Source organism: Hypanus sabinus, chromosome 14 (assembly GCF_030144855.1).
Source record: "Hypanus sabinus isolate sHypSab1 chromosome 14, sHypSab1.hap1, whole genome shotgun sequence".
Classification (NCBI taxonomy): Eukaryota; Metazoa; Chordata; class Chondrichthyes; order Myliobatiformes; family Dasyatidae; genus Hypanus; species Hypanus sabinus.
In genome coordinates this window covers 92,262,989-92,275,850 of record NC_082719.1, presented here as the reverse complement: position 1 = coordinate 92,275,850, position 12,862 = coordinate 92,262,989, and the positions used below count along the sequence as shown (strand labels likewise).

General features: G+C 43.4%; 1 protein-coding gene across 1 annotated transcript in view; it reads right to left on the bottom strand.

The window, feature by feature from the left end:
- Positions 1-9,908, bottom strand: part of LOC132404990 (interleukin-11 receptor subunit alpha-like) — a 108,534-nt gene extending 98,626 nt beyond the window's left edge. Inside the window, exon 1 of the mRNA XM_059989649.1 lies at positions 9,787-9,908. The gene's annotated coding sequence lies outside the window, so the exon portion shown is untranslated. The remainder of the gene's footprint in view (positions 1-9,786) is intronic.
- Between the last annotated feature and the right edge of the window lie 2,954 nt (positions 9,909-12,862).

The following is a 12,862-nucleotide window of genomic DNA, read 5'->3' as shown; positions in this document are numbered from 1 at the left end:
CATGAGCCAGTCCTCATCAGAGAATCAAAGGTGTTTAGAGTTAGCAACTTTAAAATCCTGAGTGTTACTATTTCAGAGGACCTAGCATGTAAATACCATTGCGAAGAAAGTGCAGCTGAGCCTCTGCTTCCTTAGTCAGGAGAGATTCAGCGTGACATCTAAAACTCCAACAAGCTTCTATAGCTGTGTCACGGAGAGTATATTGATTGGCTGCATCAGCCTGGTTTAGAAACACCAATGCCTTTGAACAGAAAATCCTACAAAATGTAGTGGACTCAGCCCAGTACAACACAGGTAAAGCCCCCCCCCCCCAGCACTGAGCACATCTACATGAAACACTGTCATAGGAAAGCAGCGTCCATCATCAGAGATCCTCACCACCCAGGCCATGCTCTTGTTACTGCCACCACTTGGTAGAAGGTACAGGAGCCTCAAGACTGCCACCATAAGGTTCAGGAACAGTTACTACCCCTCAACCATCAGGCTCTTGATCAAAGGGGAAAACTACACTCCGTTGCCCAGCCATTGAGATGTCCCCATCTCACTTTAAGGGCTCTATCTTTTTTATTTAATGCTCTCATTATTTATTGCTAGTTATTTATATTTTCATTTGAACAGCTTTTTGTCTTCTGCACTCTAGTTGATTATTCATTGATCCTGTTACAGTTCCTACATTATAGATTTCCTGCAGGCACTGAATTTCAGCATTGTATGTCACCATATACATGCTCTTTGATAATAAATTAACTTTGAAACAAAAGGACCTGGTTACGTGGCCAAAGATAGACAGGTTTACACAGAGACCCATGAATAAAACAGTAATCATTAGAATGTGACTAATTCCCTCACACCACAAGCAGAGCAAGTAACAGATTGTTTAGCACCCAATAGCACATTTTTAAAGATAAAAATAAGCAACAGACCAGCTTTCACGATCCTAGGTTTGAATAGCTTTACACACAAGACAATCAGAATAACACAGACAGTATGTTGGAGGAACTCAGCATCTATGCAGAGGAATAAGAAGCTGATGTTTCGGGCTGAGGCCCTTTAAATGGACTCATGGATGAACTTCCTGATGAAAGAGGTCACTTATGATGCGAAAGCAGCAGGAAGGCACAACAGGAAATGTTATTTTAATTTTTGGGGTCAGTACACGGGTCACATTTAAAACCAGGTGGCAGGAACAGTATTCACACAACTTATTCCATTTATCTTCTGACCATTTAAGTGAACACAAAAACACATCAGACATGTAATATTTCCTGTATGGATTTATCTTGTCAATATTCTGCAACCATCTGCATGCTCTGGTTTCCTCTCACAGTCCAAAGACATACCAGTGGTATAGTACTGTGTAAGTCTTAGGCACATGTATATGGTTCGGGTGCCTAAGACTTTTGCACAGCTATACTACTGCCACAGAAAAATACAAAATTTTTGACATGTGAATAATGATAAACTGATTCTGATAGGGGTCTCTATTGTGGACTGTGAGTGGGAAGAGGACAAAGAGAGGGGAATCAGGGTTGGGAAGAAGAGAAGGGAGAGGGGAGGGAGCAGGGAGCACCAGAGAAACATTCTGTAATGATCAATAAACCAATTATTTGGAATCAAATGACCTTGCCTGGTGTTTCAGGGATGATCGTATCTGCACCCGCGCCACCCCCCTGTCCCTGGCACTCCTTCTCTGCCACCTGTCCCACACCCCTCCTGTGGCACTCCACCCTCACCATTCCCAACATCCTTTGCTCCTGCCAGATTTACAAACTCACTCTCCGCTCCATGTCAGCAAATATAGTTCTGTGTATATATACAGTACTGCAATCCTGTGACGACGAGTTTCTCCAGGTGCTCCAGTTTCCTCCCACATTCAAAAACACACAGGTTAGTAGGTTAGTTGGGAACATGGAAACATGAGTATAATGTTTTCTCTCTATTGTGATATACTGCATTGTACTGCTGCCGCGAAAGCAACAAATTTCATGACATATGCTGGTGATATTAAACCTGATTCTGAACTAGGCAGCACAGTCTCGTTTGGTGGGAAGAGCCTGCTAGCGTTGTATCACAAAAAATAAATAAATAAAACACAAACTTGTCGCTCACGGTCATGTATTGAGAGTTACAAGAGGAAAAAATGAACAAAGTAAAGAGAAAAAGAAGAATGAAGCCGTGGTCATCTCATACAAAACCAGCTCAAACTAAAAGGACAACAAGACATTGCACAATAACCATTAGGAAGATTAAACCATGAGAAAGATAAAAATGTTGCACTTTAATCCACTGCTAATTAGCCACTGTAAATTGCCCCTAGGGTGACAAGGGAATGATGGGATTTGCATCAATGGTGCTTGATGGCTGGTGAGGATATAATGGGCCAAAGGCCTGTTAATGAGCCACACGATGCGATGAACATTACTTGCCACTTATTGACGTACAGATTAGTGTTAGTACGCTGTGGTCATGTCACGCTGGCATTGGAAACTCGTGACACTTGCAGGCTGCCCCAGCACATCCTCAGACTCTGTTGGTCATTGACACAAACGACACATTTCACTGTAAGTTTCAATGTATGAGGGGTGATTAATAAGTTTGTGGCCTAAGGTAGAAAGAGATGAGTTATTAACTTCAAGCTTTCTGCATAATCACTCGAAGAGTTGACCTACACGCACATGTAATGAGAGCTGTATAACTCATCTCCTTCTACCTTAGGCCACGAACTTATCAATCACCCATCTGTGGACACTTTCTGGAGGTCCAAGTTCCGTATGCTCAATGACTGCTGGACAAAGTGTGTAAATGTAGGAGGGGACTATGTTGAAAAATAAATGTGCTAGATTTTCTAAAATTGACTCCTTCTACCTTAGGCCAAGAACATATCAATTACCCCTCGTACACGTGACAAATAAAGTTAATCTTTTCCTTTGGAAGATAGGTGCATGTACGAAAGAAAAAACAGAGGGTTATAGGCTATGTATGTGGCAAGAGTTAGTTTGATCATGGAGCAGGTTAAAAGATCAGTATAACATTGTCGAGCAAAGTGCCTGAATTGTGCTGTACTGTTCCATGTTCTGTTGCGTAGTCTTAAGCAAACATTCCCAAGTCAGCATATGATGGAAAAAAGATGAGTGAACCCAGGACATTGCCCTGTTGAACTCTTGTGGTGATGTTTTGGAGTTGGGGTGATTGACAAACAACCACTCATTTTAAGAGCACAAGAGGTTCTGCAAATGTTGGAACACAGAACTGTACAGCACAGGAACAGGCCATTCAGCCCACAATGTTGTGCCGAAATAGCTAAAAAGCAAAACAAAAATACCCAAATACGAATCCCTCCTACCTACACCATGTCCATATTCCTCCATCTTCATTACATCCATGTGCACATCGGAAAACCCTCAAATGTATTTAACTCTACCACCATTCCAGGCATCCACAACAGAGCAAAAAAAAAACACTTACCCCTCACAACCCCCCTGAACGTACCACTCTCCCACCTTCAATGCATGCCCTCTGGTATTCAGACATTTCAACCCTGGGAAACAGATACTCCCAGTCCAATCTATCTATGCCTCTCAATCTTGTATATCTCTATCCGATCTCCTCTCAGCCTCCGATGCTCCAGAGAAAATAACTCAATTTATCTGGCCTCTTGTGATCCAGGCAGCATCCTGGCAAACCTCTTCTACGCCTCTCCAAAGCCTCACCATCCTTCCTAAGGGGGGGGGGGGGCCATCAGAACGGTATGCAATACTCCAGAAATCTCGAGCAACATACTGTTACGTATCCCGTAACTGGGTAACTTACCAGCAAAGATAGAGAGGTCCGTTGAAGTCTGATGTCACTATTTTCAAATGTTTTTATTTATAAAGGGACACAAAAGTAAGGTTAATACAAACATTCAGATAATGCACGTCATCAATACTCAATCTAAAGCGCGGGTATAGTGATAATCATCATTAAGAAGTGAGCTCTACGGTTGTCTAGGGGTTAATAGATTGTCCGTTGGAAATATAAAAGTCACTCAGAAGTCTGCAGGCCTCAGCCCTTTGAAAATCGCTGGGTTTCACGTGGGGCGACCGAGAGAGAGAGAGATTGGGGAGAAGAGAAAAAACTTGCCGGGTCTTGATGAAGCTTCCGTGAAATCGGGGGAGCGTTGGTTTCCTCTCCCCGATGTTAGTTAAAAGCGGTTTTCTGTGATTCCAGCCACAAATTCCAATCCCGGAATCTAACGCACGTGGCTTCCTTCAGAATGGCTTCCCGCTGCTGCGGGATCACTCGCTCGTGTCTTCTTGGTGCGTCTGAGGGGGCTGTCCCCCTGAGACTCTCCTTTATACTTCCTCACGGGGTCGCAGGTGTCAATCAGGTTGTGATGATGCAGTCTCTCTCTCAACCAGCCCACCTTGCCCGAGGGCTTTTCACGTGGTCGCCATGAGACAATAGTCGCTGTCGTCTTATTCTGCATCCTGGGTGGAACGTGCAAATTGGCACATTTCTCTCTCTCTCTCTCTCTCTCTCTCTTCCTGGGTTTATTGACCCCCCCCCCCCGCCCCCCGGACGGGTGCTCTTGCGATTCTCACAAAGGAGGGGGCTGGAATCATAACAATACACAAACTTCTGGAGGAACCCAGCAAGTAAGGCAGCATTCACGGAGGGTAGCAAACATTTGATGCTTCAGGCTGAATGAAAGTCTTCATCAGAAATGGAAAGGAATGGTGCAAAAGCCACAATAAAAAGCTGTGGGGAGGGATTGTTATATTAAATGTAAGACTACCTAATAAATGAGTTATACTGTGGTACATTGTGCACTGGTTTTGTCAGTCTTTGTAGTTTTAAATTGAAAAAAAGATCTACTGTGAATGCCCGCAAGGTCCTTTTTAACTACCATGGGAGTTCTCCGGGATCATTTTGGTAACTGTATACATTCCACCTCAGGCCAATGAAACAGCCTTGTTTCATGCATGTTGATCCCATTGCTCAGATCATCTAAAGCCTGAATGACATTGGCCTGAGGTGGAATGTATACAGTTTTGGGAGATTTTAACCAGGCCAGTCTGAAAAAAAATCGCTAAGCAATTACCATCAACAGATCACTTGCAATACCAGAGGAAACAACACACTGGACCATTGTTACACCACCATCAAGAATGCCTACCATGATATTCCACGCCCTCACTTTGGGAAGTCTGATCACTTGGCTGAACTTCTACTCCCTGAGTACAGGCAGAGACTGAAGACTGCAGCACCAGTAGGGAGGACCAAGTAGATTTGGACAAGGGAAGCCCAGGAGGGCCTACAGGACTGCTTTGAATCAGTGGACTGGACTGCATTCAGGGATTCATCTTCGAGCCTGGGTGAGTACGTAGCAGTTGTTACCGACTTCACTAAACCTGTGTAGATGAGTGTGTGCCTACAGACTTACTGTACATTCCCAAACCAAAAGCTATGGATGACCAGAAGGTACGTCCTCTACCGAAGACTAGATCTGTGGCATTAAAGTCTGGCAACCCAGGCCTGTACCAGAAAACCACCAGGTATGATTCAGAGGTTGGAGGCTACATCGGAAGTACGACAACTGTGGCAGGGACTGCAAGACATTACTTCTGACAAAGCAAAACCCAGTAGCATGAATGGCAGCGATGCTTCACTACCAGATGAACTCAACGCTTCAATGCCCGCCTTGAAAGGGAGAACACAACTACAGCTGTGAAGATTCCTGAAGTACCTGATGACCCTGTGATCTCTGTCTCAAAGGTTGATGTTAGGTTGTCTTTAAAGACAATGAACCCTCGCAAGGCAGAAGGTCCCAATGGAGTACCTGGTAAGGTTCTGAAAACCTGTGCCAACCAACTAGCAGGAGTACTCAAGGACATTTTCAACCTCTCACTGCTATCGGCGGAAGTTCCCAACAATAATTGGCAACAATTATACCAGTGCCTAGGAAGAATAAAGTGAGCTGCCTTAATGACTATCACCTAGTAGCACTCACATCAACAGGGATGAAATGTTTTGAGAGGTTGGTCATGCCTAGACAGAACTCCTGCCTCAGCAAGGACCTGGGCCCGTTGCAATTTGCCTATCACCACAATAGGTCAACGGCAGACACAATCTCAATGGCTTTCCACACGGCTTTAGACCACTTGGACAACACAAACACCTACATCAGGATGCTGTTCATCGACTGTAGCTCAACATTCAATACCATCATTCCCAAAATCCTGATTGAGAAGTTGCAGAACATGGGCCTCTGTACCTCCCTCTGCAATTGGATCCTCAGCTTCCTAACCGGAAGATCACAGTCTGTGCAGATTGGTGACAACATATCCTCCTCGCTGACGATCAACACTGCCACACCCCAGGGGTGTGTACTTAGCCCACTGCTCTACTCTCTATATACCCTTGACTTTGTGGCTAAGCATAGCTCAAATACCATCTATAAATTTGCTGACAATACAACCATTGCTGGTAGAACCTGAGGTAGTGATAAGAGGGTGTACAGAGTGAGATATGCCAACTAGTGGAATAGTGTCACAGCAACAACCTGGCACTCAACATCAGTAAGACAAAAGAGCTGATTGTGGACTTCAGGAAGGGTAAGACGAAGAAACACATACCAATCCTCAGAGGGATCAGAAGTGGAGAGAGTGAGCAGTTTCAAGTTCCTGGGTGTCATGATCTCTGAGGATCTAACCTGGTCCCAACATATTGAGCAAATATGAGGAAATCTGCAGATGCCGGAAATTCAAACAACAACACACACAAAATGCTGGTGGAACACAGCAGGCCAGGCAGCATCTATAGGGAGAAGCACTGTCGACGTTTCGGGCCGAGACCCTTCGTCAGGACAACATATTGATGTAGTTATAAAGAAGGCAAGCCAGCAAATATACTTCATTGGGAGTTTGAAGAGATTTGGCATGTCAACAGATACACTCAAGAAATTCTATATATGTATGATGGAGAGGATTCTGACAGGGTGCATCACTCTCTGGTAATGGGGGGGTGGGGGGGGCTACTGTACAGGGCCAAAAGAAGCTGCAGAAGGTTGAAAATTTAGTCAGCTCCATATTGGGTACTAGGTTACAAAATACCCAGGACATCTTTAGAGAACAGTGATGCAGGTGGATGCTTCCCTGGTGTCATGGATTATTGATTATTTGACTGGCAGACCACAGTACATGCACTTGCAACACTGTGTGTCAGACAGAGTGGTCAGCAGCACTGGGGCTCCACAGGGGACTGTCCTGTCTCCCTTTCTCTTCACCATCTACACCTCAACTACAACTACAACACAGAGTCTTGCCATCTTCAGAAGTTTTCTGATGACTCTGCCATAGTTGGATGCATCAGCAAGGGAAATGAGGCTGAGTACAGGGCTAAAGTGGGAAACTTTGTCACATGGTGCGAGCAGAATCATCTGCAGCTTAACGTGGAAAAGACTAAGGAGCTGGTGGTGGACCTGAGGAGAGCGAAGGCACCAGTGACCTCTGTTTCCATCCAAGGGGTCAGTGTGGACATGGTGGAGGATTACAAATACCTGGGGATACAAATGGACAATAAACTGGATTGGTCAAAGACCACTGAGGCTGTCTACAAGAAGGGTCAGAGCTGTCTCTATTTCCTGAGGAGACTGAGGTCCTTGAACACCTGCCGGATGATGCTGAGGATGTTCTATGAGCCTGTGGTGGCCAGTGCTATCATGTTTGCTGTTGTGTGCTGGGGCAGCAGGCTGAGGGTAGCAGACACCAACAGAATCAACAAACTCATTCGTAAGGCCAGTGATGTTGTGGGGGGGGGGGGGGTGGAACTGTACTCTCTGACGGTGGTGTCTGAAAAGAGGATGCTGTCCAAGTTGCATGCCATCTTGGACAATGTCTCCCATCCACTCTATAATGTACTGGTTAGGCACAGGAGTACATTCAGCCAGAGACTCATTCCACCGAGATGTAACACTGAGCGTCATAGGAAGTCATTCCTGCCTGTGGCCATCAAACTTTACAACTCCCCCCTCGGAGCGTCAGACACCCTGAGCCAATAGGCTGGTCCTGGACTTATTTCCACTTGGCATAATTTACTTATTATTATTTAATTATTTATGGTTTTATATTGCTATATTTCTACTCTATTCTTGGTTGGTGTGACAGTAACGAAACCCAATTTCCCTCGGGATCAATAAAGTATGTCTGTCTGTCAGAAGGGCAGTGTTCATTATTAAAGACCTCCAGCACCCAGAGCATGCCCTTTTCTCACTGTTACCATCAGGTAGGAGATACAGAAGGCACACACTCAGCGATTCAGGAACAGCTTCTTCCCCTCTGCCATCCAGTTCCTAAATGGACACTGAACCCTGGGATTCTACCTGACTGTTTGTAATATACAGTATTTCTGTTTTTTGCACATTTTTAAATCTATTCAATATACATATACTGTAATTAACTTACTATTAGTTTGTTTTATTTATTTATTTTTTCTCTTCTATATTATGTATTGCATTGAACTACTGCTGCTAAGTTAACAAATTTCACGTCACAGGCCGGTGATAATAAACCTGATTCTGATTCACTTAGTTTGATAACAAGTTTACTTTGAACTTTTGAAACATTGAACTTCGGTATGACTTTGATATAATGCTGTAACAAACATCATTAATAAAGAAATACCACTTTCATTAAAGGATTACATTTGACAGCTCTACCTTGTAACAGCCTTCGAAAGGAGCAACGCTGAAGAGGCCACCAACTCAACAACATCTGTCCTCATAATTTTATTGCACACAGCGTGGCGTTTCCTGGAAAGGAGCTTTGATGTTCACTGTTATTTATAAAATTAACTTTCATCATCAGTGGATGCAAGAGATCAGGTAGCAATTAATCTCTCTGCAGTGACATCGTACACATTCAGAAAATAAACTATCATGCAGTGCATTTCAAGCAAATGGTGGCTCAGCACAGGAAAAGTGATTTTAATGGACGATCATGTCTCAGTGAGAACAGATGGTGTCAAATACATTTATCAATTGGTGCATATTCTGTCATTTGAATGATGGCCATAATCATTGCACTAAACAATAACCCTCATCACAAGCCAAAGCAACATTGATTTCTTAGAAAATGCACAAAGCCACACCACAAAACTGCAAAAATGAGAAATTGCAAGGATAGTATGTCCAATGCAGAAAGGGTTATAAAATGTAAATGAAATTTCATCAGAAAACTTAATTAGTAAACTGTACAAGAACAAGTTCGAAACCAGTCCTGATGAAGGGTTTCGACCCAAAAAGTTGACCATTTATTCTTTTCCAAAGATGCTGCCTGACCTGCTGAGCTCCCCCAGCATTTTGTATGTGTTACTCAAGAAAAATCTCAGATTGTAGATCTGTAGAGAATTGTAAACTTAGCTGCAGTGTGAGCACCAGCCTCTGCAGTATCCAGGACATCTTCAAGGAACGATGCCTCAAAAAGGCATCGTCCTTCATCAGTGACCCCCATCACTCAGGTCATGCGCATTATTACCACCGGGAAGGAAAGAATAGCACATGGAGCAATACAGCAAAGGAAAAGGCCACTTGGCCTGCAATGCTGTGCCAAAACAGGTACAAAGTAAATCAAAAACACCCAAACACTAATCCCTCCTACCTACACCATGTCCATTTCCCTCCGTGCGCCTACCCAAATGTCCCTTTAAAGCCTCTACCACCATACTCGGCACAGCATTCCAGGCATCCACAACTCAAGAGTAAAAAAATTTAGCCCTCACATCCCTCTTCAGCCTACCCCCTCTCACCTTCAATGCATGTCCTCTGGCGTTTGAGGTACAGAAGCCCGAAGGAAGGCACACACTCAATGATTCAGGAATAGCTTTTCCCCTCTGCCATCCATTTTCAAAATGGACATTGAATCCATCAACACTACCTCACTACTATTTTTATTTCTATCTTTGCACTACTTATTTAATTTAACAATAATGTATACAAATTGATAAATGCTCAACCATAAAGAATAATTCTACAAATAAACAGGCAAATGTCAAATTTGCTGGCTGTTTAACTTGTCTATACTGCCCTTGGTAAATGGATAATTGCCTTTTAAAAATTAACTTTGTACTACTAATACAAGGACATCTGGTTTATTTTGTAAATTCACATGAAAATAATAAAGGACAGGTACCCTTCCAGGAAAGGGGAAAAAGAGAGACTTTATTCAAATAGGTATACAAGCTTGAATTTAATTGTCACAAACATGAGAAAGTCTGCAGATGCTGGAAGTCCAGAGCAACACACACAAAATGTTGGAGGAACTCAGCAGATCCGGCAGCATCTATGAAAGAGAGTAAACAGTCAACGTTTCTGGCCGAGACCCTTCATCAGTTTGTTTACTTGAATTTAATTGTACCCGAATTATGGTCTGTATTAAAAAAAAGTTTAGATTTATTTGTCACATGTACATCAAAACATACAGTGAAATGCATTGTTTGTGTCAAACCATCAAATCACCCATATTCAAATCATTTACATCAAACCAAATTGTGCTGGACAACTCGCAAACTTTGCCACGCTTCCGGTACCAACGTAGCTTGCCCACAATTTATTAACCCTAACCCATGCATCTTTGGACTATGGGCAGAAACCGGAGCATCCGGAGGAACCTCACATGGTCATGTGTGGAGAACGTACAAACTCTTTTATCTACAGCTGTGGGACTTGAACCCCGATGAATGAAGCACGACTACTTTGCACAGGAGACAACAGACGGCAGATGCTGGAATGGAGCAAAAAGCACGACTAGGGGAAAACTCAGCAAGTTGTGCAGCATCTGAGGCAGCAAAGGGCCAGCAGATGTTTCTTGGACCCTGATGCAGGGTCTCACAAATATTATCTATCTCTTTGCTTCCTGTGTGGCCCACTAAGATCCCCCAGCAGCTTGATTTTTTTTTCTAGATTTTGCACAGTATTTGGCTAAAAGCAGACCTCTTTTTTTAAAAAAAAAACTGAAGGGAATGAAAGAGGACACAGCCAAGGAATAGAGGGGGCGTCCTTTTAGAATGGAGATGAGGAGGAATTCCTTTAGCCATAGAGCGCTGGATCTGTGGAATTCTTTGCCACAGGCAGCCATGGAGACCAAGTCTTTGCGTATATTTAAGGCAGAGGTTGATTGATTGTTGATAGTGAGGGCATGAAGGGATACAGGGAGAAGGCAGGAGATTGGGGCTGAGAGGAAAAATGGATCAGCCACGATGAAATGGCAGAGTAGACTCGAACGGAACTGTACACTAGTATTTTAAAAAAGAACTAAGTGCAACTGCATCAGATACTGTCTGACTGGCTAAGTTCCTCCAGCAGCTTGTGTGTGGCTGACCAAGAAGCTCTGGCAAACTGAAGTCTAAAAGGAAACCATCCAAGAGAAGCCACAATTAAAATAAATAAAAATCTTTAATTAGTAGGTTCTAATGTTGCACAGAATCAAATGGTTCTAGTGAGACTAAAGCACAGGTTCCAATAAGTAGAATGAAGCTTAATAATGAAGTTGCACATTAGATGAAATTAAGAGTTTTGCATTTTTTACAATGTGAAAGTAAACCTTTTTCTAATATTTTGCATTTTCTATGAACGCTATGTTAGAAAATGGTACCACATATGTTGTGTACACTGTTGCTAGAAGATAAGTCTGCAATTAATGAACTTCCTCTCCATCACAAGATCAGGAAAGGAGTGTAGCCTCTGCATATACCTCCCTTCCCAAATCCTCCAATAAGGAAACACATTCGTTTACAAGACCTGGATCGCATCCACATTTGGCCGGCACTGGGAATGCTGCACATTTATAACTCAGATTCCGATTTAGTTTGAAAGTTCACAAATAAAAGTGAGGAAAAATAAACAGAAATTACCCAATACACAAGCCTCCCTGGCCAAGAGCCCTGAGAAATATCTGTGGCAGTCTTAAGTTTAACAAAAACAGACCACTGGGCTTTCAGGCTTTTGGAAGGGGACACACACAAAATTCTGCAGGAGCTCGGCAGCTGAGGTCCACCTATGCAGAGGAATAAATAGTCAACACTTTGGGCCAATAGCCTTCATCAGAGCTGGAAAGTAAGGGGGCAGAATCCAGAATGAAGTGGTGCAAAGGGTGAGGCAAGGTTAGCAGAGTTGTGACTTTTCTCTTTGGAGGGTAGAAGGATAAGAGGGGACTTGATAGAGGTCTACAAGATTATGAAAGGCATAGATAGGGTGGACAGTCAGCACCTGTTTCCCAGGGCACAAACAGCAAACACCAGAGGGCATACGTACAAAGTTAAGGGAGGTAAGTTAAGTGGAGACATCAGGGGTAAGTTGCTTTAAGTTGTGTTGTTTTTTTTTACACACAGAGGGTTGTGGGTGCCTGGAATGACTTGCCAGAGATGGTGGTGGAAGCTAAAACATTAGGGGTATTTAAGCCCCTTGGACAGGCACATGGATGAAAGAAAAATAGAGGGTTACAGGGTAGTGTGGGTTTAGTACTTTTTTTTTAAAAAGGAATATATGGGTCGGCACAACATCAAGGGCCGAAGGGCCTGCACAGTGCTGTAGTATTCTAGTGTCTAGAGTACAAGCTGACAGGTGATAGGTGAAGCCAGGTGAGGGGGAAGGTGGGTGAGTGAGGGGGGGGACTGAAGTGAGAAGCTGGGAGATGGGTTTTGGCTGAGAGGTATCTTTCAAACACACTGGGAATCATTATACAACTGGACTTGAAAAATTATACTGACTGCACATTCCTCTTTGAAAGTCACATAGAGATGAGCAATTAAAAGATATGCTCCATGTAACCACTAAGTTAACGACGGATGAATGATAAATGTTAGGTTACTGCAGATTTAATATTGT